Source organism: Mytilus californianus, unplaced genomic scaffold (genome assembly GCF_021869535.1).
Source record: "Mytilus californianus isolate M0D057914Y unplaced genomic scaffold, xbMytCali1.0.p SCAF_31, whole genome shotgun sequence".
Taxonomy (NCBI): domain Eukaryota; kingdom Metazoa; phylum Mollusca; class Bivalvia; order Mytilida; family Mytilidae; genus Mytilus; species Mytilus californianus.
Window position 1 is genome coordinate 1,756,701 of NW_026262681.1, and position 27,957 is coordinate 1,784,657.

The 27,957-nt window shown below is 32.4% G+C and overlaps 1 long non-coding RNA gene across 1 annotated transcript; it reads right to left on the reverse strand.

The window, feature by feature from the left end:
- Positions 1-588: 588 nt before the first annotated feature.
- Positions 589-27,893, reverse strand: LOC127736493 (uncharacterized). Its single transcript, XR_007998983.1, has 2 exons — positions 27,848-27,893; positions 589-796 (listed from the first exon to the last, which is right to left on the reverse strand). It is a non-coding gene; the product is annotated as an uncharacterized LOC127736493 (long non-coding RNA).
- Positions 27,894-27,957: the final 64 nt, after the last annotated feature.

Below are 27,957 nucleotides of genomic sequence, written 5' to 3' on the forward strand. Positions count from 1 at the left end.
AGTCTTTAGTTTTCTATGTTGTGTCATCTGTACTATTATTTGTCTGTTTGTCTTTTTATTTTTGGCCATGGCGTTGTCAGTTTGTCTTCGATCTATGAGTTTGACTGTCCCTCTGGTATCTTTGGTCCCTCTTTTTTCTCTTATATGTGGAGTTATTTTCATAAATTCAATCAAAACGTTTCAAATAATATTTTTTTTCTTCTGACTATTCTTGTGCAATTGACCAGTGATCGATTTGTATATAAATGTTTTTGAACGCAAATAATTAAGAGACACATTGAAAGACACCTTATCTGCCTCCCCACACATTAACCGATAACCAAAAGCCACCCCTTCAGACTCTTGCAGGAGTAATTCAGGAGTTCGTCTTTTTTCTACGATTGTGAATTATGCGACTTAGAAGATAATTGAATTTTACCAATCATATTTTCAAGATGAAATTCTTTATTTCAAAATTTTTCAAATGATCTGTTTCAAAAATTGGTATACATCTTAAATACAGCACATGTTGGCATGTAGACAGCTATTGTTTTCTTAAAATTTTTAAAAGTTTATATTGTGTAACGGAATCTTGTATTAAGTACTTACATTGGAGTGTTGTCCATCTCGTTGTTCTTCTCGTTTACATTTCTAGCGCTTCCAGAAAGTGCCAATGGAGACTCAGCTCTGCTACAATGAAGGCAGTAGCAAATTTTCCCGGGATGAAGATTGTAGCATCCATATAATTTGCAACCAGCAGTCCCACAGAACTTACTACAATAGTACGATGCGCAAGGCGTTGTTTGGGCTTCCTGAACTTCAAATAAAAAAATAAGAAAAAATAAAATAAAAATAAAAATTGCTTAAGTTTGTACACAAATAACGATGCCTGTATAAAAGAGAAGCGATATATACCATTGCGACATTTGATATCATAAGTCGAAAATAAACTGACAACTCCATGGCAAAAAAAAAGACAATCAACAGTTTACAAAGCACAGCATAGAAAACTAAGAACCGAACAACACGTATAAAGTAAATAAAAATGTGTAAATATAAATTTAAACAACCAAAAAATATCTCATTTGTAAACATTTATAATTATCTTAATTTGAAAAGTATTTATTAATGAAAAATTATTAAAATGAAGAAGTATAATTTTACATAAAATTCAGGCATATGGGTTTCGGAAAAGTTTTGAAAAACGTTTATCAATCCGTCTCCCGTATAGGTATCTTATAAAGACATTATTAGATATATACTTTTAATGCAGACATACACACATATCTATAATTCTTTAAATATATTTACCCCCGACAATAACTGCAACTACAACAGCTAACAGGATCGTTGCCTTCATGTTTAATGCTCTGAGTTTTTAGGAATACTAAATACGAAACCTAAATAAAAAAGAAAACATCAAATACTAATGGATGGTAACGATTGAAAGAGGGTATTTCATTTCAAAACACAATCTGAATATTTCTAGATAGAATGAAAAATTCTTGGTAGCAAAAATAATATGAAGCGAATTGTATAAAAAAAAACAAACATTTTACCGTAGTGGTACTCATTGGTTAAATTTGTATTGTGTTATATATATAGGTTTGAACGTTGTTTTCAATTTAGACGTGTATATATATATCTAGATCTAACATTGTTGGGCTGATGTTTAGACAAGTTGTATATACAGAATGTACACAGCCATGTATCACCATCACTACTGGTGGTCCGATGGAGAAATCTGTTGTAGAGTTGTCACTGGTTCAGACGTATATATATATATATATATATATATATATAAATAAGTCTAAATTGAAAACAACGTTCAAACCTATGATTGCGCTGGATAAAAACCGCAATTTGTATACGTGTGCATGCAAAACAAATTTCTTGGTAAAGGGGTCTAAATACAGCACAAACAACGTTTTCCAAAAGACCAAAAAAGGGAAAAAGTATATTTAAACAAAACGCATTTGACTAACAATTCGAACAACGGATGTTCTTAAACACTATATATATATTTACAAGCATGTCTTTGTGAAAATGTTTTTGCTATTCATTTTGCTTTTTGTTCGAGTAACGATGTTTATCGAATCTAAATTTAAATGAAACTAATTAAATACAAGATTTTTGACAAGTGAAATAATCTGAAAATTGACCTACCTTTCGTACAATCTTGTAGAAGTTAAAGACAAGTATATTAGTATAATATATAAATGTTCTGAACAGGAAACACGGATATTGTGGTTGCTCTCTGCATTTAAATTTAAAAGCGTAGTTTTTTGTCAATGTCAAACTGCCAATAATATTGCCAAAATCTATCTGCGTAATAGCCGACTATTCTACTTTTCTTAAAAGGGAATATATAACATCTGCATCATATCATTACGTTATACTAGTATTTCAACCTTTTGTCGAAACATCAAGTTTCACTAAAATTCAAACTACATGACAAAATATTAAAATTTTGACATTTTTTTCATCTGTGTAATCAATTGACGAATGAAATGTTTTCATCTGAATATATAAAAATATTTGATTGAAAATCTTAAACTACCGTACTCGATGTATTATAATAAGATTTTTTATATTGTAAATTATATTTTATAGCAAATATGTTCGCCTGTTTCTCTGTTAAAGCAATGGTGATTATGGAACTATAGATCTAGTTGATAAGTTGATCTTTTGAGCAATTTTTAAAGCAGTCATTTATTTTACATAACAACCCCTTATATTGATATTTGGAATGTTTCCTAATTGTTTCATGAAAAGGTAAAAAAATGTTCTGTTATGTAGATTCTACTGGTATTCATGCACATCATTTTAATCAAGTTAAATGTGATGATGTCCTTTTCTATATAACGTTTTAAACTGTTTCTGAAGCATGTCCACATATGTGATCCAGACTTAAAGTCTCTGAAATGGCTGGTACTCAAATTGGGTTAATTCTGAAAATTTCATTTTAAATCCAATTTTGAAGGCTTTTCATAAAAAAATATCTGTCTGCGTTATACAATTACACCAATGCGAGCCTTTGTTATTTTCAAGTTACTCGTGTGACCATACCGTAAAAGTGCACATTATATGGAATGCAGTATAAACATAAGGAGATGTGGTATGATTGCCAATGAGACAACTATCCAACGAAGTTCAAATAAAGTGGATGTAAGCAATTATAGGCAACCGAACGGCCTTCAACAATGAGTAAAACCCATACCTTGTTGTCGGCTATAAAAGGCCCCGACATGGCAAATATGAAACAATTCAATTGAGAAAACTTTCGGTCTAAGCTATAACAAAACAGTTTACAATAAAACAAATATGACAAACATGAACCAACAAAAACAGGCTCCTGACTTGGGACAGGCACATAAAGAATGTGGCGGAGTTAAAATGCTTGTGAGCGCTCAACCCTCCCCTAACCTGAGACAGTGGTGTAACAGTACACCATACACAAACTATAAAAAATCAGGTGAAAAAGGTTTAACTCATCAGATGGATACAAATAGAAATACATCAAACAAAAACACAAAGTAGACGTGAACGGGTACTTATACATCCCAAAAACCAAAAGACACTATAAGTACAGATCTGAGAGTACTCGCAGTAAATGACAGCTAGTCAAAGCCAATAACAACTAATAATTACATTAGATGTATGTTTCATTATAATACGTTATTCTGATTGGCTACACTGCAATCTCGCGTTATTCCTTAATCAACTTCATTACACAATAAAATTTATCATTCATGATGACACGAGGTCCTACAAAAAAGTGCACAGGTAAATTAAATAAAAACTTGATAAAAACCGTGGTTTTATGATCCTAGCTAAAAAATGTAATTATAAGTATTGAATGCTTCTTTTTGTAACTTCATGGGTTGTAAAAGCGTTGACCGTGCCCACATTTTTAGAATGAAGCGCTTCCGCGATTCATACAAAATGTACTTCAGTCAACGCATTTACACCCCAATAAAGTTACAAAAAGAAGTATTCAATTCTTAAATGAAAACAAAATCATGTATCTAAGACTAAAATATCAATCAGTACACATCTAAAATCCAATGGAATTACCTTAGCTGTATTTGGCAAAAATTTTAGGAATTTTTGGTCCTCAATGCTATTCAACTTCGTACTTTATTTGGCCTATTTTACTTTTTTTGATTCGAGCGTCACTGATGAGTCTTTTGTAGACGAAACGCGCGTCTGACGCAAATACAAAATTTCAATCCTGGTATCTAAGATGAGTTTATTTAGTTTAAAGACGTCATTAACAGTCAGAGAAAAACATGACCTTGTGCAATGATAAACTATAAGTATCGACAGATTGAAGAACCGTGAAAGTACGTATGTGTAATAGTTAGTATGGTTTTAATTTATTGATATTAAAATCACTATTTACACAAATAAAAACAATATTTAAGATTTAATTACAGTGTTGAATAGGTAACCTTTAGAATAATTTATATAAAGGATTGATAAGTTTACCCGGATCGTATCTAAATTTTTGGGCTCGGTTTACAACATCACCCTAAAATTTAGGATGTGCTTTTCCGATTAAAATAAGTTTACAAGGTATAGCCAAACTTGCAGACCAAGTGTTTGTGTCTAGTGTTTATTTCTAATAAAAACTTTGAACACGTTAACATAACTCATATGGTTTCTTAGTTTAAGTGTAGAAAAATGACAAATATTCGTCTGATTCTTGCAACCAAATGTTTCATTCATATTACTTAATTTTGTCAAGGAGTTAAATACAAAAAATCGTTAACAGAAATCACCAACATTGTTGGACAAATTAACAACCTGCATGAACCACCAACACTGAAAAGATAAAAAAAAAGACACGTTCAAACAAAGACATACAACAAACGAACAACACATGTTCCAGATAGTCTCACTTGATAAGTTCAAAACAATTTCTGAAAAAAAACTGACAGTCGTTTTCAAAGTTTGATGGGTTTGAACTTTTGATTTTGGCATTTGATTGGGGACCTTCTGCTTTGAATTTTCCTTGGATTTCGGTATTTTTGTTGTTTTACGTTTTAATGTTACATAATTAAACATTTTTTTTTTCAACTTGTTGTTTGCTGAACTAAATTCGCCCGGTTTTGCCCTTTCGTGTCTATATCATCAATATTGAAGGTTTTAGTTGTAAATCTTATTTTTTTTTGTTGTATTCGTGTGTTATGGTAAATATTATTAATCACCCGGTTCATTAATTAGATTTTAGTTTGGGTCAACTAAATTTATACGATATATTTGGTTTACAGTTTGATTTAGAAGAAACACCGACATAGCTAGATAATACTATTAATTATCTTACTACTACCACATTTTATATTAATTAGTATTGTAATTTTCATTGTTATTGATAAATGTTATATGAGTATTATAAACCAAATCATGAATTCTATCCTATTTTGGGGAAAATTTCAGAAATTCAAATGTGACGTCACCTTTTTTTTTAGCGTTGATCTCTTTCGCTTACTCGGCTGTGAATTTTTATGTGCTGGTTTATGTTGTTTTATGTATCCGTTTTTATTCTGTAGTTAGTCACCACTTCGGTGTTATCATGTATATCTATTATATAGTCATTTTTATAAATTTACTGTTTACAAAAGTATGAATCATTCTAAATACTAAGGATTTTCTTATCCTAGACATATAACCTTAGCCGTATTTAGCACAACTTTTTGGAACTTTTGGTCCTCAATGCTCTTCAACTTTGTACTTATTTTGGCTTTCGTACTTTTTTTTATCTGAGCGTCATTGGTTAGTCTTGTGTGGACGAAACGCGCGTCTTGCGTATTAAATTTTAAACCTGGTACCTTTTGTTAGCTATTATTCGTTTGTTTCTCTGTCCTATATGTTCTCCCATTTATTTGTATTGTAGTCCTGTCATGTAATGTTGTCATTCTAATGTTACTAGAACACATCCGCGAAATCGCGGGTATTTAGAGCTTGGTTGAAAGTATGTAAACTGTTGATTTTAGGATGAATTTTTGTAAAATATTTTATGTCTGGAGGATTTCAGAAAAGGTATCAAACTGAGTCATATAGGATCTTGGAGACAGGACAATTATTTTAAGCTCTCTCCCTTTTTTCCAAAGTCCGTTATTTTTTGCTCTCTGTTAAATTCCATGATGATTTTCGCGTTTCTGTATACTATGAACATACATATAATATAAATAAGTGTATTTGCTATTAACTATCAATTCCAAGTTTCTTCTCCACGGCGATCACTGCTATATTATATAGAGAGTCTCTATATATTATAGGATTATTATCATAGTATACATGCAGAATAACGGGAAAATAATTGTCCTGTCCCCGAGTAATTATGAAACTTATGTTTAAAGAGGGGAGTAAAGGGGGGTGGTATCTGCACGGAAGAACGCGAAATAAAATTGCCATTTCACGATGAGCGAACAATTAAAAATTTCTTGCACGTTGATCTTTTTATCGATTTCAAGAAACACGTTGAATAACGAACCTTTTTCACGCCTGCACGTGAAATAAAAAGTGTCAAAACACGTTGCACGAAAATAACCCTTTACCCCCTCTTTTAAAGTTTAAAATCGGAAGTCTTGGGTATGACTTAAAAGTCGGTCTGATGACGGAAACAATACCCGGACGCCTTTTTCTTCGTTTTTCTCCCAAAATAACCCAAACTGAATAATCATAAGAATGGATGACAAATGCGACTATGCATGGTACCTATAGGACACAGAGGCATGATGATTCATTTATTGGGGAAGGAAGAGAAGCGACACACAAAATGAGGTCTTCTCGTTTAATAGTATAGATATTTAACATTGCCATAAAAGCGGGAGGTTTGGCTAGCCACTAAACCAGGTTCAACCCACCATTATTTTCTTAAAATGTCCTGTACCAAGTCAGGAAAATGGCCATTGTTTATATTATAGTTCGTTTCTGTGTGTGTTACATTTTAATATTGTGTTTATGTTGTGTCGTAGTCCTCCTCTTATATTTGATGTGTTTCCCTCAGTTTTAGTTTATAACCCGGATTTGGTTTTTTTTTCTCAATCGATTTATGAATTTCGAACAGCGGTATACTACTGTTGCCTTTATTTACATTACTCAAAATATTGTGTTGGAGGACCTAACAAGTAGTTGTATTCGTCATTGCTGCTATGAATGGAACATATAAAAAATATGATATTTTAATCAAGGTTTGATTTATAGCATTTATAGTAACTTACATGCCTGATACCGTTTTTTTTTCTTGTATTCTTTTAGAATTGTTGGCATGAATAGAAAAAGATGTGTGTTAAGTGTTTATGAGAAGTCGGTAATTGAATAAGAAAAACATAGGAAAAATTGACAACTAGAATGCATATATGGTTTTCAATGCCTAACAAAATGCAAAATAACAAAAATACCAAACTCCAAGGAAAATTCAAAACGGAAAGTCCCTAATCAAATGGCAAAATCGCAAATATCATGGCAAGCTCATAATACTTAGACTTCTAGATGTCATACAGGTATTTTAGTCGTTATGTTTCTGTATCATTGAACATATCCCACATCACCACCCTTTGTTCATCAATTTGAAACGAAATAAAAGTGACAACCAAACAGATCTGACAACATAGCAAGATTCTAAAATGTGCAGACAAAATGTTAGAAACAACAACAATAACCGACGTGATTCCTAGCGTGCGTGAGTCAGCTAGTATTGCGGGCATATTAATTTTTATATTTACGGTTTTTTTTAGCTTATTCCTATGTTAACTCCCTCAGGCAAAGTTGGCCTTATATGGATTTGGCTATTTTTTAGGCCCTTTTTTTGGTCATACCTCTTCAATGCTTTCGGTCCTTACACATCCTTGGCTTTCTAATATTCGGCTTTGAGCGTTTTTGATGAAGGTCAATCCAGAAAAGCACTTCTGACGCATGATATTTATAACGTGCTGTTTCCATTTTTTTTAAATGCATTTCAACACATTTTGTTGTAAAGACATTAAAAAAAGTCAGGCAAATTGAGTTTAAATTTATCAAAGAGATATCAAAGAATGGAATGCATCAACTAATCGTAATCATGAGATTGTAAAGACATCATAAACTTCTAAGTTTATATAAATATTCCCGTAAAAATCTAGATGATAATTACCGTTCTTTAAAAATTCGTAAAGGTGGAATCGAAATGTATAAGTTTATCTTCGATTTTGAATATCCCTTTGATATCTTCTGACTTTGTTTTGCAATGAATTTCTATATTTATGATATCAATTAGGAAAAGTGACTAAGTTATGATATATATCACTTTATTAAAACTTTTTAGTAAGAAAATTTTTGATTCTGTGAAATAGGACACGCAAATATAGTACAAATGAAAAATATACACTTCATAAGAAAGAACCAACAGAACATCAACATCAAAGGAAACAAATGAAGAATAGGAAAAGAAAAGCCGTACCGTTTACTATAATTGTTGGTATTAATGTTACCATAAACAAATTCTGATATCGGTCACTGTTAATTTTTGATTTACCTAGAATGAATGAGGTTGGTGAACTTACAATGAATATTTAGAAAATTCGGGGCTATCAACAGATAAAATAACCTCCATATATCTGCTGGTGATATTAAAAATATGTATCGATAGGCGATTCATTGTTTCTTACCGGCGTATTCTTATAAACTGTAATTCGTAAAAGAAAAGGAAAAAACATCTGCAATATGTGAGTTCCAATCCGATAACCAATCTGTTTACGTATCTTAAACGAATATATACACTATCGAGAGAGAAAAAAAATCTCTTTATTTATTTATGTGAGCTCTGTTCCTACTCCAGTAGTGACACCTATTGTGTTTCGCCTGTTTAAATACCCTCATGAGTCATATCTGGTGATAAATCAAAAACATATAGTGGTATGGTCAAGGTCTATTATCTAACCCTGACACATACCCAACAACCTGTCATGAAACTCCTACCCAGTGATGAATTTTACTAAATATAAAAGTGAGAAATTAAAACCATTTTTCCAGGACAATCCAAAAATGAGACGGTTACCGGTAACCCACATTTAAACACATGGGGAATTAAGTTGATTACAAAGATATGCAATTAAATAAAAAATGAGTCAATGATGAATCATTTCAAGTAAGTCTCTGAAGATGGTCGAAATTTCGGTCCCTTCTTTAAAAATTCACTATTATACACATTCATTTACAATACCAATAGAAGGCAAATTTTTAAAAGCTAAATTAAAAATGTCAATTTATAACGGATTTTCTTATTTCATAAATCCATCAAGAAGATACAAATAAAAACAAAAATTTTGTAAATTGCATGAAAATGCTATGTATGCATCATACGCCAAGCGAATCCACACTTATAAACTGATCAGAAGAATTTGTATGTATCTGAAGATCTTATACCGTGAAAACATTTCGCTAGTGAGTTGGGACATAAATGTATCGCATCGGTTTACTTATTCTGTAGTAGTAGTGTTTGTGTAGTGAGCACACCCCTGTTTCTTACAAAAAAGTCCTTATAGTGTAAACATTGACGCTCGTATCGTACTATTTGAGATATATTAACGCCATACGATGGGCGTTGGGTAGGTTACTTTTATGAAAATGGGAAGTTGACAATTCGAAAGTTAAAATTATCAAGTGCCTCATAGACTCTAGATTAAAGTCGTTCATCTGTATTAATATAGAAGATCAAGATATGGAGCAGACTTTCTATTTTCTGGAATTTTATTAATCTCAAGTTGACTCAGATAGATGATATGCACGCACTAACATTTGGGTATTCAGTGATAGGAAATCATCAATATATCTGAAATCTAAGAATTTTTAAAACTGGTTTTTGAGTTTGTCTTGCAGTATGTTCTCCGTGAATTCTGCATTATAGGGAAAACACATTGAGCAGAAGGGACGAACAATTAGTACCCACTAGTATAACGTATGTCTATTGAAAATCAATCCATCAAACCCAACAAATATGATGACGATCAAAAAGTCCAGCATTTTTTTTATATCATCTGCGATGAACTTGATGTTGATATCAGTGTGGTTTTCAACAAAATAAGATCTGACACGCGTTGTGTTTTTTTTTTTTTTTTAAATGTATATCTACGATTCCCATTTTTGTAGGAAAAAACCCTATTAAGTAAGATGAGGTCGTCGATTTTTCAAGTCAGCGTGGGGAATACATGGAATACTAATGTTTAGTATAGAAAAAATCAAGTGTGGATTTTTCTGCAAAATTGTAAAAATGTGCTTTTTAAACATGTTATATTTATTCAGATATTTTTTTAACAACGAAATTGAAAAGTTATTGAAATTTTAAAATACTTAGTCTGTCAATTAAAAATAATTCAAAGTTTCATGGACATTTATATAGAGTAAGGCGACATCAGTTCACCGATGTTCCAATCACGTAAATCAAGTAACAGACTGAGAGAATTGCATGAACTCAAAAAGAACGGAGTACATATGCGTCGACATGATATGCTATGCATGCATCAATTGTTTGTCATTATACCTTTACTGCAATAGTATCAATTGAAAAAGTAATAAACAACTAGAGTATTTTTGAATGGACTTCTCCCGTAAGTTCATTATCTTTCCTCATAATGTTTTTCATATTAAAGCTGTAAATGCCCGACTTTAATAGGAAAAAACAACAACAAGCATTTCCTACGGATTTAATATAAATATCCGACCAAACATGTTTGTAAAACCTCTAAACAATGTAACATGTAAAAAATTGAAAATTGCAATTGATTATCTAAAAGTCTCGTTAAATAACATATACTAATAATTAATCTTAACGTTAATGTTTGCTTAAATACAAGAATTAAGAGAAGATTCACTTGTTTCCTTTAAAAAAATGAAATATTCCCTGTTGATGGTTCACCCGCGAGGTGACAAATATAAACATTAGTTCCCTGCTACAAGTGGTGGTGTTAAGCATCATAAATCAACTTTCATGTCAATTTGCATAAATACATACATTGTACATCGTCTTACATTTATTAATGAAAGTGGCCAAATTCATGGAATTGTATCAATATGAAATCAGAATATTACAGTACAGGAATACATACAACATGTAAATATGTATATAGAACTTTAAAATTCTCTTACGAGGTGCTTTATCTTTTTTTTTTTAAACCATAATAATATATGAATATGTATTATAAAAAGAGACGATAGATACCAAGGGGACATTCAAAACTCAGAAGTCGATGAACAAATGACACCGCTAAGGAAAAACGACAAAAAGACGAACACTTAAACAAAATTTATGTAGAAAACTAATGATTGAGCAACAGCAACACCACCAAAATCTGGGAGTGAGCTCAAGTCCTCCGGAAGGGTTAGAAGTTCCGGCTACACAAGCGGCAATCGTTGTATTGCTCTTGCAGGTACGTATCTGGCGATGGGTCGCATTCGGTAATGTTGAAATCAGGTAAAAAATTACGGGAATGGGCTTATGACAATTCAAAAAACAGTCAACCAACTAATGGCGGCGTCTGTTAAACTATCGAAGGAATTACTTAAACTTCGGTGATTAGGAATTTGGTTCAATAGCTTCCTTGAAGCAGCAAATCTCTATTAGGGAAATCATGATAGGAAATGCAATCTTTGGAATATCGTATCAACTGAAACAGGGGCCTCGGTGGCCGAGTGGTCTAAGTAGTTACTACTGTAATCACTAGCCAGTCAACACTGAGGTTGTGAGTTCGAACCCCGCTCGTGCGGGTGCACTCGACTCCAATCTTAATTGACTAGGATTGTCAGTTTTCCTATCGTAGGTCGGTGGTTTTCTCCGGGCACTCCGGCTTCCTCCACCAATAAAAACTGACCGCCACGAAATAGCCCAAAAGCGGTGCTTAAAAGTGGCGTTAAAACACAAAAAATCAAAAAAATCAAAATATCATCTGAAACATATATACTCAATATGTAGAAGCTGGTGGAATGTTGCTACATAGAAAAGGGAAGTTCACAACTTTGAAGCTGTCATCATCCCTTTTGTTTTCAACTGACCTTCAATGTCAATTTCTAAATGTGAGTCACGATATCCGACAGACTTAACTTTATCTGTGTTATCCTTTATTTTAAATTAGACGAGAAAGAGACGTTCAACAAAGTCATCAAACTTTGGATTGTTTAGTGAGATGACATCATCTATATAGCTGAACGGGTAGTTAAAGAATATTGATAGCTTTTGTTTCATTCTTCCTAAGAAATTGCTGTATGAAATCTGTCTCATATGAGTTAAGGAACAAGTCGGCAAGAAGAGGGACACTATTTGTTCCCGAGAGAATGCTGATTGTTTGTTGACAAGTACGAATTTAAAACGTAGTAAATACGTTGTCAACAAAATAAATCATGCACCTTGATAATGATATTTTCAGAGAATTTTTATTTGAATCATAGTGATTTTTTTACAAAGTATGATTTATCCGTCCCTAAGAGAAGTTGTTTTATCTACGTTGGCAATTCCTTTTCATATAACAAAGTTGACCTAGTTATTTCAATATGTCTTTTAGTTTAGAATGAGTATATAAGTATAAGTAGGAGAGAAGTTAAATAGTTTAATGCTATTGCTAGGAGTTGGATATTTAGATTGTAAGTACACAAAAGATCTTTCGAATTATTCAGTATCAACACATGATCAACAGCGACCCTAGAATATATAGTTTAACAGTATTTTGAAGTTGTGTTTCCAGTGTATAGATTTTGGCTCACAATATTTCTATTCTTTGGTTACCACACGAAGTGTTTTTGACCATGGACAGGTCATTAGTGTAATGTCCTAATTTGAGGATACAGTGCTATTGACAAATCCCCTTGTGATAAATGAAAATACTTGGGAGAAAACGAACTTTAGTCATGTTTGAGCATGCTCGAATACAATTCTCACACCCTAGCATGATTGAATACAACTAGTTTTAATATTAAAAGAATCTTAATTTTGAAAAGTGCTGCAAATATACGCATTAATAAAGAATGGCCTAAGTTATCATAATCTTTATATTAAGAGCAAAACTCAAGGATGTGAAGAAAATGCATTCAGTGTTATATGATATTTTATGAATTCCTGGTAAGTTTAACTAATTCTTTTATCAAAAGTTACATAATGTCAAATATTTCACCTAATATTATGTCTTTTAAGCTTCCATGACAATAGGGAAATGGGACCGTCCAGGACTACATGTATGAAAATATGTTACTGCAGTTCAAAGTTCACAATTCTGATTTCATAACCGTTACATACTGGCAAAAATGCAGTTTGAAATTTAATCATAAAATGTCGATTAAAAATTTTATTCTACAATATCGTTGTATTACTTGTGAAAAAGGAAACGCCATTACCAAAAAAAAAAAAAAAAAACCCACACAAATTATAGTATAATATAGAAGGTCTAAAGGCAGTATTTATCATTCAACAGGAGGTTTTGTACACAGGTAAAATATCTACGGAGGTAAAACGTCCGTATTAAACGGATGTTTTACGGATGTTTAGTACCACGGACGTAAAACATCCGTTGGTTCACATCCATATTACGTCCGTATTCACCCGTAACACGTCCATCATACAGATTTTAAATTTAGTCTATTTTACGGAAATTCAAATAATAGTGACATATCACAGTATAACCACTGTAAGCAATACAAATATAAGTTACACATAGAATTTATATTTGTATAAATTTTTCTCCCTTGAGACACAGAGAGAGCCATACAATATGTTTTAGTTGTGTGTCTTATTCCTCTGGTTGTTCTCATGTATACAACCTTGTCTGGGTGAATACCGTTTTATCTTTTGACCAATGTTTGTAATATTTGGTGTGAAGGTATATCATTACAAAACTGTGGTGCGCATTTTACCATGATCGTCATCTGCCCTTGACCTTTGACCTCAATGTAAAAAAATATTTTTTTTCACATTTTCTGTCCATAACATAACTTTTCAATCATTTGACATAGGCATTTGATAATTGCCAAATGAATGCAACACCTAAATAAATTGTGTCGCATACCATTGAAGGTGACCTTTGATAAATTATTAATTTGTATATGTCCACGCTAAAACCCGTGTGCTGGTGGTTTTTGTCACAGGGGCTGTGTATGTGTAGAGAGCAGTGGGGAGTTAATACTCTATCATTGCCACTGGCTAACTCACTTGTTGGTGAAAAGAAAGTAGAGTGTGTAAATCTTTCCTGCCAGTACAAAGCCTCTACATTATCCAAGACTTCTGCAGTGCCGCTTTGCGACAACACATGTACACGGTTAACTAGGTTATTGTGTCCTAGGCGTCATCTGTAGTGGATCTCGGAGCAGCAAGGACACAGAGATGCAGTGTGTAGGCCCACCGGCGTATGGACATGCCCTAGCACTCATTATCCTTGTCCCAGCTATGAGTCAAATAGTAACACTGCCTTGTGATTGGGTTTTTGAATCAAAGGCTATGGAAGTAAATCCAGACAGAAAATCCGGGTAGATGGAACTCGTTAGCAACAGCTATCGTCTAAGTGATGGAAACCCCTACAGAAAAGCTGCCGGTCCTCCGGGACCAGGAGGTTAAGCGTAGGGTTAATCACTCTGCCTTGGAAAAAAATCTTGATTACAGAAACGACCACAAAAGCAACTACTCTTTCTCGTCACAGACTGAAGGAAGAACATGTTTGTTGTTGCCCTATGTCCCCCATTGGACGAAGTAGATTAAGTCAAGTAAGTCACACTAAAACACGTATATATGTTTGCTTGCCATGGCAAGACCTCTTCAGTGTAACTAACGGTGAGATGTTGCACACGATGTTGGTACGAATTCCATTTTTCTATAGATTATCATAAATATAAATGCGCAGACTGGTCAACTCGATAAAAATATAGTGATTTTTGGTTGAATTGAGTGTAATAGTCTTGAAGATAAAGATAAATAGGAAACAAAAATCAAAATACCAGAAAAAATATCGGGATCATTGCTTTTTAGTATATTTGATTTTTACTAGAGGAGTTGTCTGTCTACAGGTTTCAAATCTCCAATAAAGTATTATCGTTAATTCAAAAAGAAAGCAATAGAGAAATACCATTGTCGACAAATTATAAAAAAAAAAACAAAGGACATGCATAATGCCACAAAAATACGGAAATGAGAAAACCATGACTCCCAAATAATTAACTAGGTTATATCTTTTGCGAAAAAGAAAACCGAAATCAGGTTACCATATTTGTTACAGTTAATTAAGCTTATCACATATAAGCTTGAACGCTTCAAACGTTCTTTGGAACAACGTCAAAATCGTCTTATTTTCGGAAACGTCGTGTAACGCTCACTAGTATCAACACCGTGCGCAACATCTTTACATTCTCCCGCATGTAATACATAAATATTTTAAAATGATTCATATACCCACCCCTAAACAGTATATAATCTTAATCTTCCAATACACTAAAGAATTTAAGAGCCCAGTTGACTAGTTTGCCGATGCTCTATTTTGATCACAATGTCTGTCATATATCATTTTTTTATTTGAAGTATTTGGTGTTGACAGCACATCTCGATTGTTCCCGTTTAATCTCACGGTAGGTATAGTGTCCGGCTAGGATCGTGGTTTTTAGAGTGATTTGGTCGGGTTTTTTCGAGTGTGACCACTTTTTTCGCGTGAATATGAACAAAAATGTAAACAAACAGACTTCCTTTCTGACAAGATGTGATATAGACGCTTGAGGTTTAAATATTAAAAAAGTTAAATTTAGCCTTAAAATGCTTTTATTCCGAAATACAGAAATAAAGCCATTTTTATACACATACCAATGCAAACGTCGAAGGAAATGCATACATGGAATCTATATATCCTTAGATATACAGACATTTTACAAAAATTTTTCGAGTGCGTCCATGTTTAATCGAGTGATTATACAAATTTTCTATAGCTTTAAATGTTATGTGTCAGTGTATTTACGTTAAAAAAAACAATAAAAACAGGTTCAAATTAAGTACTTTTCAAGGCATGAAACCAATGCATTCATCAGTTTGATAATGGTGTACTAACACTTACATGTTATAAACAAGTATCGTTCATTTGTATATATTGTTGTTTGTCACATCTTATAAATTACATGTACAGTATATATTCGTGATGTCAACAATCTAATGTAAGCATTGACAATTTGGATTGAGACGTATATACATATAGTGTGTTAAGCTGATGAACTATTCATTTCATTGTTAATCATGTATGAAATTTAATTGAAATTTTATTGTCAATGGGAATACAAATGGGGCGGATTGAGTGTGTGTGTGTGGTTTTTTTTTTATTCATGGATTTTTTTTTGTGGGGGCGTGGGACAGGCCTCCTTCAGTTGAATATTTTTTATAACATAGCATTTTTCCGATTCTTCACTGCTGTCCAGTAGATTTCTTACTCCTTTTTTTAAAAACTCCGGGGTTCACCACAAAAAAATCCTATTAACTGTAAAAACAAAAGTAGCATGAAATGAAGTTAAAAAGATTATGTGTCCCCTGCACTATGTTCTATAGACCGTTTTATAAAGCATCCAATAATTTCTAATTTAACACTGCAAAGTTGTGGTACGTTTTCCGAACAGAAAATTTGCATTACATTGAAAAAAAGTTAATTTTGATCTATGTAGTATTACACCCCAGTTCTATTGTTATCCTTCATAGTTTCTGAAACAAGTGTAGATTGAATAGATCTATTGTTAGGAATAACAATGGATTTTGACCACAGGGTGTGACAAGCGAGGTTTCTGGAAACCCCTGCTTCTACATACCGTAAACACAGTCCATTGTTATTCATAACAATAGAAATAGTTTTTTTTAAGCATGAACATAAAGGATTATTAAAAGTATTCACTACAAGTTGTTTCAAAACATATTTAAAAAAATATTTCAGGAAATTCCAATAGCGAACAAAATATTTAGCTTCTATTTTGAATTAAACAAAATCAATCAAATACTCCTTTGCTTGAAGCTACAATTTTAATTCCATAAGGTAATGTCTTAAAGAACATACATGTAAAGAACTTTTATTTGAATTATACATTCAAAACATATAGTTTTCATTCGGACTAAGTCTTAATCATAAAATAAATATAAAGTTTGGATTGTTGAAGACTAATGATGGCACCCAGGGGCGGATCCCCAGCCATTTTTAAAAGGGGTAGCCAACCCAAGATAAAAAAGGGGGTTCCAGTCAGATGTCCCCATTTCAAAGCATTGATCGTTAAAAAGGGGGGGGTTTAGTCCCAGGACCCGCATCCCGTTGGATTGCCCCAAAAAAGAGAGTTACTACATATGCAATATGTATTTGTATGTAAAGCGTGTCCGGTCGTCGAATTTCTAATCCATGCCTAAGTATGTTCGACTATGAATGTTTGTTAAATGTTGAGAAGAGGGGGCTTTTTTTTGATAAACCCGTAACATTATCTTCAGTCTCTTCTGCCAAATCCAACGAATGACTCAAAATGTCGTCCGTCTTATACCCGTCCATATTGACAACTGCATACCATGAGCATGATGCATTTTTTTGGTAATAAGAATGCACGATACGGCCAACCTTGACCTGCTGATCCATATTAGCACATGGATTTAACGGGAATAAGCAAAACGGCAACTTTGACATTTGTAAAATCTTCTCACTTGTCAATGTTTGAATAAAGATGTCAAAGTAAGGTTACTAGTGGGGTTTCATTAAAAAAAAAAAAAAAATTCTTATTAATCATGGTTTGATACTGTCAATGAAAATGCTATCCGTTCTTTTTCATTAAATATTTAATGTAAACAAATAAAGGGTTTAGCATAGGGTGTAAGTTAGTTATACAGTTCGAGGTCGATGTGTCTGGATGAGAAACCCCTCCGGCTTCCGGACGTCGGGGTTTCTTATGCAGACACACCTATCCCTCAGTGTATAACTATTACATATGTTTTGGTGACTTATTGGGAATATATGATATTGTCCTTCACTTAATTACAGTTATAAACTAGAAAAAGTCATTTTTAAAGTCAAGAATACCTTTCCTCTTATTTAAATTTTCTTTAAAAAAAACCCGGACCATTTGTCTAAAAACCAGGACGGTTTCACTGTTGCTCTCGAAAAAACCCGGACAATATCAAACACTGAATCTTTTGGTTAAATACCAGGAAATTGTGCTTCTTTGTTACTTAAAACATGTATAGTATTCAAAATAAGATGGGTAGTCGTGTAAAAAACTATTATAATTACGAAATAGCATGTTTTATCACTCGAAAAAAACCCGATCTACACTCGAAAAAAATGGACCAATTCACTCAAAAAACCACGATCCTAGCCGGAAACTATACCTACCGTGAATCTATTCAAACTATCATAGACTTATGACAGTAAACAGATATGCATATTGTATATACACCTGTCTATTGTTGAAGACTATATGTTGCCCTGTATATGTTGGTTGTTTTGGTTTTTTTTTGCATTGGGTTGCTGTCTCAGCGATGTATATTCTTCTATACGTAATGCAGATATTTGCCATAGTCACTTTATGTATAGTATTTCATGTGTATATAAGACGTGCCTTTTAGTTTACTGATAAATATGATATATCAGGATTTTTAAGCACACTATACATATATTTCTTGATTGTACAATATTTACAATATGTGATATATGTATTAAAATACTCTGAAAAGCACTTGTGAATATCATGCGATTTATGCATATATGGCTTGATATATATATGACATTTACTTTTATTGACCTTCATAGATACATCATGGTACCTTTATTATGAGACAGCAAACCAGTAACACAAAACCCAATAGACGAGTTTACGCTATATTTGCAGGGCAAATAAAATGCTTTCAATAAAGCTATCGAAGATCTTTTCCGGCCCACTTTTATCCATTTTTATTTTTCGGCCTTGCCAAACACTCTTTGGTAGCACTCCACAGTTAGGTTTGTAGTTTCGCGTTTTGGCCCCTGTGGATTTTTCAAATATGAGAGCTAGTGTGCAATAAAATTCAGTTTTGGACAGCTGAAGATTAGTATAGCCTTCAAAGTGGGTTTATAGGAACATTAAGGTTGTGGAATGTATGTATTATGAGCTGTTTTCTGTATGACAGTCCGTATTTTCATATCCATACCAGACATCGGTCCGGCAATTGCTGTAATGTTTTTTATTCCAACGTTTTGTCGCACGATCTTTACGAAAAAATGAGGCGAAAGACACCCAATTTTTATTTGATCATTTGGTAGATTAATGTCAACCGTTTCAGAAAAGGTATCACTCAAAGGCATTGAAATTCTAGTTTAAACCAAATTTTAGGGGAATATGTGACATTTTCATGCCCCTTTTTGCAATATTTTATGGTAAATAAATGCAGAATGTTGCCATGGATACACCTAAAAGGAATTATTTTTCACCATTTTAACTTTTGAAAATCAAATCTATGGAAGATACTGATTACATACATATGCACATGTATGACGCAAACAGTTGGATTAATGTATTAGAAAACCAGGAATAGAAGATGATTAAACATTTTGTGGTTCAATTTTAATTTTATTTTCTAACTGTGGAGTGCTACCTTTGCATATTGGATATCAAGATAAACAAACATATCATATGTCAAATGGTTGATTGCATTGACGAATTTGAAGAAACTTGTTACCGTGCAAGGTAAATGCAGAAAAACGTTTCGGAAGCGTAAACTTTAAAAAAAGGTGTAATTTCATTTTCAACCTAGATCAAGTTCTTCTAAATCGATTCTGCAAAGTTGATTTAAAGAAAAAAGTATATATAACGTAAACGACTATGAAGAAATGTGATGCAGATGATTGACATTGTCCTTCCGCACAAACATGTACAAAAAATAGTCGGTTGTCACCAAAAATATACTACGCAAAATAATTTGATCATAAAATCAATTACTAGATAAGAAAAAAAAACAACTACGCAATAAAAACTAGATGCTTGGTTTAACCACAATGTCCGTCTTTCCTGTCTAGAACATATGTATATATATATACTATTCAACTTTACAATTTTGCGTTTTTACGATTGCAAGAAAGGTAAGTTAACCTACAGATCATAACATTCTTTAAAATATATTTAAATAGAATAACAGGGGCAGTGCTATCGTTGAGGGGATCCCACTGAAAGTGAGGGTATTGTCTGACAAAAAAGGAAAAAATATTCTAAAAATAAAACATCGGGCATGAGGAGTTGGGGAAGCCGCCTAATTTGATCTCCGTCTGAATGATGAAAATCATTGAGTCAATTTTTATTTAATATTAAAGTCTTATCATCCGTCTTGTTGATTTATTACTTTGAAAATTTCAATCTCTATATTCAAAATCTTGTTTTTGTAAAGGTTGGACGATCTCTGAGGTAAAACGAAAAAAATAAAATTCTATATCTGACAAAAACCGAGATAACCATTCAATTAATGGACTACTAGTAATTATTCAGAATCATATGCCATACGTAAGCACACAATACAAAGTGAATCATTATGTTAAAAACTTGTTTAATTTTATTGTATTACACTTAATTCATTAACTCTATTTTGAAAAAAAAATATTTATATTGGTTTTTTGGTGGTTTTTTTTCAGATACATCGTACATATTTGCAAATATGTTACCCTAAAGCTTTCCATTGTACAATTCCATTTATTATCATTACTTGTATATTTGTTTTCCAATTTAGGATAATAATTCGATTTACCTCGAAACTCAAAACGAACAACATGAAGGCAACAATCTTGTTAGCAGTTCTAGTGGCAGTCTTTGTCGCAGGTAAATATTTTTCTCTATATATTGTGTGTTTAGTTAAAATATATTATTCAAGAGGCACTGTCAGTAACCATTGAGATTTTTCCTTAACTTGTTTGATAGATAAAGTAATTTATATATAACATAGTCTCTAATTCTTCTTTGTACTTTTCGGAAACGGTTGATAATTATTTTTTTAATTAACACGTGGTTTGCTTGATATAAGTTCTTCATTGTTAATTTGTTCATGATATCATATTTTCTTTCTTTCCTCTGATTCTGCTATTGCGACATTACAATTACTTTTGCAGTTATATTTTAGATATTAAAACATCTCTTGATGCAAAACCTTTGTATTACACTCGATGCAGTGAAATAACTTTGTTTTAATTTGAACATTTCCAGTTATTGTTTATTCATTTTAACGAAGTGTACAGACACACCGTGATTTGTTGTAAAACAATTTACAATGTTTACCTGTTACTTTTATTCAATTTAGTCCACCTAAACTCCGTCATTGGTTGTATCATGTCTTAATAAAGTCTACAGAAACGCCTAAATTTCCTGTCAGAACATTGCCATGCTTTTGTAATCTTCGAAGAAATGAATCAAAATTAACCGGTCTTATTTACATTTCATTTTTGTATCTTTAAGGTACTGAAGCTCATTCGCATGCTTGCTCATCGTACTGGTGTGCCAAGTTTTGTGGGACTGCTAGTTGCACACATTATTTATGCCGAGTACTCCATCCCGGAAAGCTTTGCGTCTGTCTTCATTGCAGCAGGGTTAAAAATCCTTTCAGAGCTACTGAAGATGCTAAAAGTATTAATGATTTAGATTACACTCCAGTGTAAGTATTTTATTCCCGATTTTATTACATTACATTGAATGTTATAGATTTACAAAACGAAATTCATCAATAGACCAACATATGTTATATATGAAAAATGTAAGCATTATTATTTAATACATATCAACATTTAAACCAAAAACATTAATTTCTATTTTGAGTGTACGAGTGGTTAAATTCTATATGCCATTATATTCACGATTTAAATTTAAAAAAGACAGAAACAACTATCCGTTTGGAAAACTCTAGCAAGACACGGAAGGTCTGTCTAGTTCATTACCTTGAATTAGTGAGAATTCTTTCAGTCTGCTACCCATATTTATCGTAAACAAAAACGTTTTACTTATTAAACAAAGAGTTGTTGGTCAATTGTACGAGCATATTTAGAAATAAATATAACAGTATTTGAAAAGAATTAATTCAATTGTGAATACTTTTTTATGTTAAATTTATGAGAAAACCTTTTACTCTTTCAGAATGAAGTCGATGGAAAATTTGGACAACGGAATGGATATGTTATAAGCAAACTTATTGCATTCAGATCACAACCGTGTAGCGTTGCTATCATTATCACCCTTTTCCCCCTTGCTACACACTTTGTACGAAATCGGTCAACAGAAAATTTATTATCAACTTAAAAACTAACAACAATTTAGTCATTCACGTTCAGCTCTCCAGTCCAGAAGTAATATCATTATATAAAAGGAATAAAAAAATTAGTACAAATGTACCAACGTGTGCCAAGATTTATCGGTGGCAGTAGAAAACTTTGTAACAAGAAATAAGTGCATTTCCCCATAGTTATTAAAAAGGTTTTTTCCAGCAGCTGTATTATCTTTTCCTTTCTTAGTTGTTGTCTTCATGTTCTAATAAAACAGCTTGAAAAGCAAACTAGCGTTGATATTTTAATTTTTGAAAATAACTGGGAAATGGGATTGTGATGACATATCCATCGTCATCTGTAAAACAGATATTCCATAACAGTCAACGAACTCGAGATAGCGTCAGTTCAATTGTCGAAGGGATGACTTCAACTTCAGTATTTGAAACTCTATGCAAAAATCATCCACTATTTGAATCCACAATCAGTCAAAATGTCGCAATCAGGAATATGATACAAATCGGCAAAGTTACAGATCATACGACACTTCTGGTATCTAAAGCACTTAAAGCGCGAAAATATGTCAGTTGTTAGGTGAAACACATACACATCGTATAGGTCAAACAATACATGATAGTGACCGTCAAGCTTATGTTGCGTTGATTTCATTTGTTTCCCTCATACATCAAGGCCGACAAGGGCAGCTTTTGTGACAATCTGTGTAACGTGAAGATTTACGCACTAAATGAATCAATTGACTAATAAGTCTTATTGAATCTTTTACTTTGTTTGTCTTTTCGTGTTCTTTCGGGTCTTGTTTTTATAATGGTGTTATCAGGTTTCTTTTGACTTATTAGTTTTAAATGTCCCTCGGTATCTCCCGCCTTTTTTTGACTCCTGATAATATTTGATTTATGTGATATCGATTGATGTATTTGTGTACTTAATTTGAAGATCACACACTGTATATTAACTTTAAAGTAAGACAAATGAATAAAACGTGGAGTAAACTGATTTTTGAGATCGAGGCTTGAGTATAATGTTCTTAAATAAATGTGTGCAAAAAATATTTCGACAAAAACAGACAATAACACCGTCAAAAAGAAAAAAAAGACAAACAACAGTCTATTAAATACTACACAGAAGGCTAAAGATAGAGCAAGAAAAATCAAGGTGTAGCCGGGGTACATATCCTGCTTATGCCCCCTTCACAAACACGAATTTTTCTAACGAGTCCTTATGGATCTTACAAATTCACGGATTCTAAAGATTTTGCCTCTTTTACTACCGATTTAAAAGTTGTTTCGGGATGTTACGTTATATTTACATTTTAATACGGATTTTACGAGTTATTAAGAAGTATTAACAGAAAATTCCACGATTTGTTACGAGTTGTCGCGGATAACTACGAGAAACGTACGGGCATTTTGCGAGCTTTTTATAAAGCGGAATGTTACTATTCATCGAAGATCTTACGTATTAGTTACGAAAAATTGTTACGAGTCATTTACGGATTCTTGCGCAATTTGCATGTTTCGATAAAAATACTACGGTTTTAGTAACTTCCTTGTAAGCAGAGATACATTATGAAGAAAATTCATAGATGAAATCAAAGCTTTCAAATATCATATGAAATGGGAGACATATCATATGCAAATGCTAATAAAAATAAGAAATTGCACTTTAGAATTCCTCGATTGTTATATCATCGAATGAGCATTATCACAGAAGTTATCTCATTGGCAATCTACCAGATCTCCTTATTTTCATATTGATGTATTTTCTTCGTTTTTAGTTGTTTTCCTTGTTTGGCGGTTCCTCTCCTATGAAGTCATCAATTTTGTCGAAACGTTATCAAATATCCTTCAGTTTCAATTTTCGAAATGTAAGTGTATATCAAGCTTTATTGCAATTTACACACTGAAGTTACCTTTGTTTGGCAATTTGCCGCAGACAATAAATCAGTGTTTGCATGGGAATTCCTATTAAGCATTATACATTCATTAGAACTACTATGATGGACATTATGAGTCAATTCAGAACTTATTCTTGCTTTCGTAGTTGACTACAACCAATAATGTATCTAACTATGGCTATGAGTAGTGTGTATAACACCATCTGTCCAAAAATGCAATGCTATAATAAAAAAAATTATAGAAAAGCATATATTACATGACTTAAAAAACGAGATTTAGGTTTCATACTTTAAATTGACTTACAAACTAATGATTTTAACAGAACGACATTCAACCCAAGATTTACGAGCAGGAAAAATTATATGTAAACGCTAATATCAAAATATTAAAAGTCTTCGATTTAAAAAAAAAAACAGAAAAAAAACCATTTCATGCTCATAATTTACTTAAAGATGTTCGCTACTCTTGTTTTAAACTTTTTGTCAGTTATTTGAAAAACTCTAGTTTAATCCATGTAGTGCCAAAAAAACTTGCCCGCTAACCCATATTTTTCTTTTGATAATTTTATTACACAATGTTTTATAAGTTATTTTTAAAAAATCTTACAAATGCATTGTTATTTTTTCATAGTTTTTGAAAGGAAAAAGGCGTCAATGCTAAATGCATGAAAAATCTAGAGAGAATCATTTCCCGTCAAATTTTCAATTGCTTATATCTCAAAACACAAGGAAACTGACCCTTTTTTAGCCTGCTTTTTAAGTTCCGTTAACTTTATTTGTATACTATCAATTCATAACAGTTTTTTAAACACCTTGTTATTTTCAAACAGAAGAGCGAACATCCTTAACAAACAAAAAGGAAGCCAGCAATTTCCAAAATCATTAAATTGCACAACATCCCACATCTAGCTCCAACATCCAACTCCTCGAAAATCTCTAGATTTAGATATTTTCAGGGGAGAACATTTTAATCGAGTTTGATGCAATATTAATACTGTTTTATGGTAAACGAAAGACAATCCTAATGTCAATACGCGACAGCTACTTTATTCTTTATAAGGTAATGACTTAAGTAATATATTCTAAACTGACATCTGCAATAAACATCAACTTTAAGCTACCTCTTTACAAGCAGAACCGAATAACATAAAAGTTCGAACTATGTACTGGCTTCCGATGCTGCACAAAACACCTTACAAATATAGATTTATTTCGTCTTTAAGCTTTTGTTTCACTTCTTAACTGTCTATTCTACTTACTAGTACATTTGGAACAATTAAAAACCTGGTAATAAATTGTTCGAATAAGGCCTTTGAAAATAGTGGAATTTATAACTTTTGAAGTGTCAGTAACCGGTACAACTACTGGTGTATACCAGGGTAGGTTTTCGTATTATAGATAAAATGAATAAGCGTTGATTCTTGAAAAAGATACCATGAGCCTGGACTGTATTTATAAAACAAAAATTGATAAATTGAATGTAATCATTTTCGTTTCAAATATGTGAAATAGCCAATAAAAATCCAAAAATAAACGGTAAAACTCGCTTTTATTACAAAAATATCCACAAGAACATACAAAGTAAGAAAAATCTGAAAAAACTGAAGAATAGGGACAACAAAGAGATTACAGGGATTCGAACCTAAACCGACAAGTCCCTACCTTTGACCTGACTCTTTAACTCATTGATCTTAACCATGCTAACCTCGCGGCTACCAACTTATACTATACGATTGTCTTATATGTATATATAAAGGTACAAGCCTTGTGTGTCTGTTGTACCGATGTATATCATATGTTCATTTATATATATAAAATAGACATCTAAACTGTAATCCATCGGTAGCCTAGAGGTTTCGTCGATATGTTGATGTCAGTCAGACATTACAGATTTCAAGGACGGGTGAACAGAAATCAGTAAATAAGCCAATTCAAACTTAATGAAATTAGGTACACAAAGGAAACAATTGAATATAATTTGGTGAGTCCATTTCAGCGACAGATTTAGGAAGCGTTGATTCTAGAAAAAGGTTCCACGGTAAATGACTAGGCTAACGTCACGATAATGGTTTAATTCCTGCCTACCATTGGTTATTATGAAAATTTAAATCATAACTCTAATTTGTTTTCAAGCTATTTTATCTGAACATGAAGACACAAACAAAGAAACAAAAATTAAAATTGCATAAAGCATATAACAAGTCGGGAAGAAAACAATTAATACGTTCTGTTTTCCTAAAACTAACTTCCACTGACAGATATAAATCACGACACACTGACAAGCATATGTTATTTGTTAAATGTTATAATATTACTTCACGCTGGAAAAGCTTATAGTGTGTGACAGAAGATTTGATTAATTTTTCAAGTTGAAAATAAACGTTTTAGAATTGGAACAAAGTGTTCAACGCCAATGGAAAGACGTATGGCAGATTTTCTAAGTTACATGTTTGTGATCCTCATGTCAAATGTTTGTCTAGAACATATCATTCCGTGATCCAATTTTTCCATCTCAGTCATTCTGAAAAAGGAGTAAATCTTTTCTTATTTGCGGCCTTCCATTCACAAATTAAATTAAATCTTTTCAAATACTAGTTTTACTGCTGATTATTTTCTTGCAATTTACCAGTCAGTGATTTATATGAAAGTGATGTTGAACGACTCTTACAGAAGTGTTTCAGACGGTCGCTTTTTCCCGGCAATTTGGAGTTATAAGACTGAGTATATACTATTTGCAAGATGGAATTCTTTATTTTCTAATTTTTAAATGGTCTGTATCAAAAAGAGGTATACATCTTAGATTCAACATATGCTGTTATGTAGTCAATTAATATTTTTTTCAAATTTATCAAGTTGATATTGTGCAACGATATCTTGAATTAAATACTTACTTTGGAGTGTTATCCTTTTCGTTCACATTTCTAGCAAATGGTAATTCAACTCTGCTACAATGAAGGCAGTAACAAATTTTCCCGGGATTAGTGGTGTAGCATCTATGAAATAAGCAACCAGCAGTCGAACAGAACTTACTACAGTAGTACGATGTGCAAGACTTTGATTGGGTTTCCTTAACCTAAATTAAAATAAGAAAAAAAAAAAATATAAAGTAAGTATGTGTAAGTGTGCACACAAATAACGATGCTTCTATAAAAAGTTCGTTTACATATCCATCTAGATACCCTAAAAAAATATCACACGGTTTTTGGTGCGGTCCGTGTTGCTAGTCTTTAGTTTTCTGCGTTGTGTGATTTTTTTTTTGTATTGGTGTTTGTTCTTTGTTCTTTTTCATTTTTTTACATGGCGTTGTCAATTTGTTTTCGACTTATGATATAGATATAAGAAGATGTGGTATGAGTGCCAATGAGACAACTCTCCATCCAAGTAAAAATTTATAAAAGTAAACCATTATAGGTCACAGTACGGTCTTCAACACGGAGCCTTGGCTCACACCGAACAGTAAGCTATAAAGGGCCCCAAAAAATTACTAGTGTAAAACCATTCAAACGGGAAAACCAACGGTCTAATCTATATAAAAAACGAGAAACGAGAAACACTTATGAACCACATCAACAAACGACAACTACTGAACATCAGATTCCATATGAGTTTGCATGTCCGTTTGGTATTTTTTACCTTTCATTTGTAAACATTTATCATTATCTCAAAGAAATATTTTAAAATATACTTTTTCAGGCAAACATACACACAGATGCATTTCAATAAAGATATTTACCTCCGACAATAACTGCCACTACAACAGCTAACAAGAGTGTTGCCTTAATATTGAAATTTTTGAGTTTTGAAGAATAGTAAAGTATCAACCTAAATCTAAAACGAAAACAT